Source organism: Arachis ipaensis, chromosome B09, assembly GCF_000816755.2.
Source record: "Arachis ipaensis cultivar K30076 chromosome B09, Araip1.1, whole genome shotgun sequence".
In the NCBI taxonomy this organism is placed as follows: domain Eukaryota; kingdom Viridiplantae; phylum Streptophyta; class Magnoliopsida; order Fabales; family Fabaceae; genus Arachis; species Arachis ipaensis.
In genome coordinates this window covers 104,620,166-104,627,403 of record NC_029793.2, presented here as the reverse complement: position 1 = coordinate 104,627,403, position 7,238 = coordinate 104,620,166, and the positions used below count along the sequence as shown (strand labels likewise).

The 7,238-nt window shown below is 33.9% G+C and overlaps 1 long non-coding RNA gene across 2 annotated transcripts; it reads right to left on the bottom strand.

Annotated features, from left to right (window-relative positions):
* LOC107616756 lies at window positions 5,612–6,544 on the bottom strand. 2 transcript variants are annotated; one of them, XR_002353452.1, is made up of 3 exons: window positions 6,414–6,544; window positions 5,991–6,090; window positions 5,612–5,895 (listed from the first exon to the last, which is right to left on the bottom strand). It is a non-coding gene; the product is annotated as an uncharacterized LOC107616756 (long non-coding RNA). The 2 variants fall into 2 exon arrangements; XR_001614631.2 differs by having other exon boundaries at window positions 6,324–6,428.

Here is a 7,238-nt window from a genome sequence, read left to right as displayed (position 1 = left end):
CGTGTACGAGACTTCTGTTATGTGGCTACTTGATGAGGTACCAGAGAGTCATCATGTGGCAATGCCTGACCGTGCAGAGGAGTAGTAGAAGATGTCCCACCTTTTGATGACGTTCCACATGACTTGATTTTTGAAGACTTAGAACGTACTTTCCCTCGCTTTAGTAGTTTAGAGGGACTAGGTGAGTATAGAGTCTAGGCTAGCCTAGGTGCCAGCTTAGGGACTTCTTGAATAGGTCAGGGCCTGGGATGTTGCATGTATATATATGTATATAGATATTATCTAGCTATATCTAGGGGTGTTCTAACTAAAAGTCTATACTCTAACAAAGGCTAAATCACCGAATGTTGTCAACAACTTGTGATGTATGTATGTGTGGTTATTTATAACTGTTTTATCTGTTATTATTTGTGGATTGATTATAAATGATTCTGTTTATTAATCCAAACCTTTTCAAAGAAAAAAATATCTCGCAAAATAACTACGTTTTTAACAACAAATCAGGCTCATATAATAAATAATAGATAATAATTAGGATGACAAATTGGTAGCACTCAGTTTCTGGTATGTCCTAGGTGTATTGAAAATTGGGTCGTTACAGGAGGCTGGCCATTCGGCCATACCTAGACCTTTTTCTCTTATGTATTTTCCAACGGTGGAGTTTCTACACCTCATAGATTAAGGTGCGGAGCTCTGCTGTTCTTCATGAATTAATGCAAGTACTATTGTTTCTCTTTCAATTCACACTTACTTCTTCTCCAAGATATAATCTCGTACTTAATTCAGTTAAGTCAGAATGAAGGGGTGACCCATGACGATCTCCCACTATCTTCGTTACTCGCTTAGCCAAGATCCGCGTGCCTGACAACCACAAGCGGTCTACATGATGTTCAACGTAGTCATTGGACGACAGCCAGAGTATAGTCTCTTGGGTCTCTGATCCATGGATTTGACCTGCCTCTCCTGACAACAGAGAATTCAAATCCATGAGATTAGAACCTTCGTGGTAGAGGCTAGAACCAATTGGCAGCATTCTTGAGATCTGAAAAGTCTAAACCTTATCTGTGGTATTCCGAGTAGGATCTGGGATAGGATGACTATGACGAGCTTCAAACTCACGAATGTTGGGTGCAGTGACAGTGTGCAAAAGGATAGAGAGATCCTATTCCGACACAAGTAACAACCGACAGATGATTAGCCTTGCGGTAGCTATGCCTAGTATTTTTCATCCGAGACGAGAGATCCGACAGTTGATTAGCCGTACAGAAACCGTACCTGGACCATTTTCACTGAGAAGACGGATGGTAGCCATTGACAACGGTGATCCACCAACATACAGCTTGCCATGGAAGGGAGCACGCATGATTGGATGAAGACAATAGGAAAGCAGAGGTTCAGAAACAACAAAGCATCTCCAAACACTTATCTGAAATTCCCACCAATAAATTACATAAGTATCTTTATTTTAATTTACGTTTTATTTATCTTTCAATTATTAAAACTCGTAACCAATTGAAACCGCCTGACTAAGATTTACAGGATGACCATAGCTTGCTTCAAGCCGGCAATCTCTATGGGATCGATCCTTTCTCGCGTAAGGTTTTATTACTTGGACGACCCAGTGCACTTGCTGGTTAGTTGTACCGGAGTTGTGAAAAGTGTGATCATAATTCCGTGCACCAAGTTTTTGGCGCCGTTGCCAAGAATTGTTCGAGTTTGGACAACTGACGGTTCATCTTGTTGCTTAGATTAGGTAACCTTCTTTCTTGTTTCAACCTTTGTTTTCTTTTAAAAAAGTTTTTAAAAATATTTCAAAAAAAAAAAAACGTTTTCGAAAAAAATGTTCTTCAAAATTTTTAAGAATGAATTCCACCTTAGAGCTCCATGATGATATGTTGAAGCTTGGCTGGCTATTAGGCCATGTCTAATCTTTTGGACTAAAACTTCCAGTTATCATTGCAGCTATTGGAGGAGCCTTTGGATTCTCATTTATAATTCTGTGCTAAAGCTTGGCTGGCCATTTGGCCATGTCTAATTCTTTTGGACCGAAGCTTTAGACTAACATTGCATGAATCCTGGAATTCTTATTAAAAATTTTGAATTTCTTTATTTTCTTTTTCCAAAATAATTTCAAAAAAGATACAAAAAGTTTAATAAAATCATAAAAACCAAAAAATTTTGTGTTTCTTGTTTAAGTCTTGTGTCAAATTTTAAGTTTGGTGTCAAGTGCATTTTTTTTAATTTAAATTTTTTAAAAAAATTTTCGAAAATTCATGCATTATTTACTTCATGATCTTCAAGTTGTTCTTGATGATTTTCTTGTTTTGTGTCTTTTCTTGTTTTTCATATGCATTTTCAAATTGTTAGTGTCCCTAGTACAAAAGTTCTTAAGTTTGGTGGCTTGCATGTCTTTCTTTTCTTAAAAATTTTCAAAAATATGTTCTTGATGTTCATCATGATCTTCAAAGTGTTTTTGGTGTTCATTTTGACATTCAAAGTGTTCTTGCATGTATTATTTGTTTTGATCTTAAATTTTTATGTTTTGTTTCATTTTGTTGTTTTTCTCTCTCCTTATTAAAAATTCAAAAGTAAAAAAAATATCTTTTCCTTATTCTTCCCATAATTTTTGAAATTTTGAGTTGACTTGGTCAAAAATTTTTAAAATTTAGTTGTTTCTTGTTAGTCAAGTCAAAATTTCAATTTAAAAACTTTATCTTTTCAAATCTTTTTCAAAATCAATTCTTTTTCACTTTTTTTATGATTTTCGAATTTCATTCTTAAAACTTTTCAAAATCTTTTTCATTTTTCTTTTAAATTTTTCAAAAATTTTAAAACTAATTTTTCAAAATCTTTTTCTTAATTTTATTTCATATTTTCGAAAACTTTACTAACAATTAATGTTTTGATTCAAAAATTTTAAGTTTGTTACTTTCTTGTTAAGAAAGGTTCAATCTTTAAGTTCTAGAATCATACCTTTTAGTTTCTTGTTAGTCAATTCATCAACTTTAATTTAAAAAAAAATCAAATCTTTTTAATTTCTTTTTCAAAATAAATTTCAATCATATCTTTTTAAAATATTAATTTCAAAATCTTTTTCTAACTTCGTATCTTTTCAAAATTTATTTTCAAATCTTTTTCAACTAACTACTTGACTTGTTTGTTTTAATTTTAAAAACTTTACTATTTCTTATCTTTTTCAAAACCACCTAACTACTTTTCCACTTCTAATTTTCGAAAAGCACTAACCACTTCTTCAAAATTCTTTTTAATTAACTAATTGTTTTAAATTCTAATTTTATTTTATTTCTTTTAATATTTTTGAAACTAACTTAATTAATTAAATAAAAATAAAAATATTTTTCTTTTCCCTCTTCTTAAAATTCGAATACTCTCTCTCTCATCACTTTCTATTTATTTATTTAATTACTAACACTTTCCTTCTACTCATAATTCGAACCCTTCTCTTTTCTCTCTGTTCGAATTACTCATCTCCACTCTCTTCTCATTCTTCTATTCTTCTATTCTTATACTCACATAAAAGAATCTCTATACTTGACATAGAGGATTCCACTATTCTCTTTGTTCTCTTCTTTTTCAGATAAGCAGGAACAAGGATAAGGACATTCTTGTTGAAGCTGATCCTGAACCTGAAAGGACTCTGAAAAGGAAGCTAAGAGAAGCTATAGCACAACACTCCAGAGAGGACCTTATAGAAAATTTCAAAAAAGAAGCAGATATGGCAGCCAAAACCAACAACAATGGTGGAGATGCAAGGAAGATGCTTGGTGACTTTACTGCACCAACTTCCAACTTCTATGGAAGAAGCATCTCAATTCCTGCAATTGGAGGAAACAACTTTGAGCTTAAGCCTCAATTAGTTTCTCTAATGCAGCAGAATTGCAAGTTTCATGGACTTCCATTGGAAGATCCTCATCAGTTCTTAGCTGAATTCTTACAAATCTGTGACACTGTTAAGACCAATGGGGTTAATCCCGAGGTCTACAGACTTCTGCTTTTCCCTTTTGCTGTAAGAGACAGAGCTAGGATATGGTTGGACTCACAACCTAAAGAAAGCCTGAACTCTTGGAAAAAGTTGGTCAATACTTTCTTGGCCAAATTCTTTCCACCTCAAAAGATGAGCAAGCTTAGAGTGGAAGTCCAAACCTTCAGACAGAAGGAAGGTGAATCCCTCTACGAAGCTTGGGAAAGATACAAGCAATTGATCAGAAGGTGTCCTTCTGACATGCTTTCAGAATGGAGCATCTTATGTATATTCTATGATGGTCTGTCTGAATTGTCCAAGATGTCATTAGACCATTCTGCTGGTGGATCTCTTCATCTGAAAAAAACACTTGCAGAAGCCCATGAACTCATTAAAATGGTTGCAAATAACCAGTTCATGTATACTTCTGAAAGAAATTCTGTGAATAATGGGATGACTCAGAAGAAAGGAGTTCTTGAGATTGATACTCTAAATGCCATATTGGCTCAGAATAAAATATTGACTCAGCAAGTCAATATGATTTCTCAGAATCTGACTGGAATGCAAGCTGCATCCGGCAGTACTAAAGAAGCTTCCTCTGAAGGAGAAGCTTATGACCCTGAAAATCCTGCAATGGAAGAGGTGAATTACATGGGAGAATCCTATGGAAACACCTATAATCCTTCATGGAGAAATCATCCAAATTTCTCATGGAAGGATCAACAGAAGCCTCAACAAGGCTTCAATAATAACAATAATGATGGGAGAAATAGGTTTGGCAGTAGCAAGCCTTTTCCATCATCTTCTCAGCAATAGACAGAGAATTTTAAGCAGAGCCACTCTGACTTAGCAACCATAGTCTCTGATCTATCTAAGACCACTCTCAATTTCATGACTGAAACAAGGTGCTCCATCAGAAATTTGGAGGCACAAGTGGGTCAGCTGAGTAAAAGAGTTACTGAAACTCCTACTAGTACTCTCGCAAGCAGTACAGAAGAGAATTCCAAAAGAGAGTGCAAGGCCATAACTATATCTAAAGTGGCAGAACCTCACAACTAGAAAATAGATTAATACAGACAGATTTAGTCTTTATTACAGACTGATTTTTGGTTATCGGCGAAATTACCGACGGATTTTGTCCCTCTATAAAAGCCTCGTCAGAAATTATTTACCGACGGATTTTTCCTCTGTAAATTCTCCATCCATTTCCCGAAGACGATGAACTTTCCGACGGATTTTCCGTCGGTAATTACAGACAGATTTTCCGTCTATAATTACAGACGAATTTTTCGACGAATTTTCCGTCTATAATTACAGACAGATTTTTCGACGAATTTTCTGTTTGTAAATACAGACAAATTTTCCGACGGATTTTCTATCCGTAATTTGAACCTTGAAAAATCATTTCACTCTGATTACAGACAGAAAATCCGTCTGTAAATTCGTCAGTAAGGTAAAATAATTTTTTTTAGATTTTTCTATTGCAAAATAAACTTGTTTTCATACAAAATAAATATAAGTTTAATACAAATTTTTATCTAATTTGTATTCGAATATTTATAATATTTCAAAAAATAAACAATCGTATTATCAAACTAAGAGAAAAGTACTATAAATAAGAAGTTAATATAATTCAAAACATAAACAAAGTGTATTGATACATTAACTATAATAATAAGTAACAACCATACATCAAAGTGTGTTGATACATCAATTATAATTCAAAACATAAACTCAAAGTGTCTTGTTCAACTATACCACTGATTGACCCACATGAATATCAAGAGACTCATATGTGTCCTGTAATGTGTGAGCACCTTCAACTTCAATCAGTTTCAATGAGTGGCCTTGAATCCTGAAGTTGATTGATGTTGTTAACCCAACATTGGACACTCTGAATTTGTAAGTCTTCCCTGCAAATAAATATAGTTGATTTAATTTTTATTTAGTTTCAAATAGTGAATATTAATGGAGATGGAGAGATGGTTAATTAATAATTAGTTATTACCTGCTTGTCCGGTAAAGACAGCAGAATCTCTTTGCCAATTGATGAGAAGAGCATCAGGAGAAGGAAGTTTCTTGCCAAAGTCCAATAGTCTCCTTAGTACCTGCAAATCAAAATTCTTTAGCCCATCTATGTTTTGATCATCAATAGTTCTTTGATTTCTATGTTACTCATTCAGCATCAGGAGCAGGTTAGGGAATAAAAATAACAGATCTTTGGGCAATGTTAAGTGCTCCAAAACCAATAATAAGTACAAAAAGCTTAAATAATAAAGGTAATAATAATAACAATCAATAGTGTAAATCATAAAGAATATTCAATAGCTTAGAAACCTACCAGGTGGAGAATTGGCCCAGTGGTGGAGAATTGGCATGAAAACAAGCACAATTGGATCCCAACAAGAAGTAAAACCAAGGGTATGTGAACCTGTCAAGTCCACTTGTAGGTTCATCAAGGAAGAGCAATCTAGGCCTCATCAAGATCTCCAAGGCAATGCTAACCCTTCTCTTTTCTCCACCACTTATCCCTCTCAAGTGTCGGTTCCTAATCACAGTGTCTGCACAATCTTGAAGCCCCATTAAATAAAGTATTTGTATCATTAAATAATACGATTTCTTAAAACTTGAGGCCAAAAAGAAAATGCAAAAAATTTCTCAGCAAGAAATGTTGGTAGCAGCAGAAAAGCTATATTCAAAAATTCATTTTATCTTTTACCAATTTGGAGGGTTTGGGGTTCGGGAATGGTATGGTCCAAGGTGATAGATATCAAAGTTTAAGAAATTGAACTTGTTTTTCTTTTTTTCATGGTGCATGCCTCCTTCTATGAATAGTTGCTCTTCCTCTCTTCATCAATACCTGAAAAAGGAAAAACCCACTCACACACTCACATTCACCAGAAAAAATACATATAAGAAATTAAAATTGTATCAAAATTATAATGAGAAAGAGAGAGATAGGGATAGAAATTAAATGATAAGATGAAACTCTTGTATTATTATTTGAACCATTCTCGAATGTGATACCGTTAGCTTGTGTTAAAGTTGTAATTAATTAGTCCAAGGGGTTTCTACCTTTTTCATTGCATGACACTATTCATCTTTTGCTTTTCCTTTTTTTTAATCTTATCTAAAAGTCTAAAACATTATTTTCTTCAATCAATAATGTGTAATAATCACTAACCACATTAATAACCAACCACCCCAAAATTCAAAATCCCTGAAAAAGTATTCTGGCCTGTAGATCAGAGTAAAG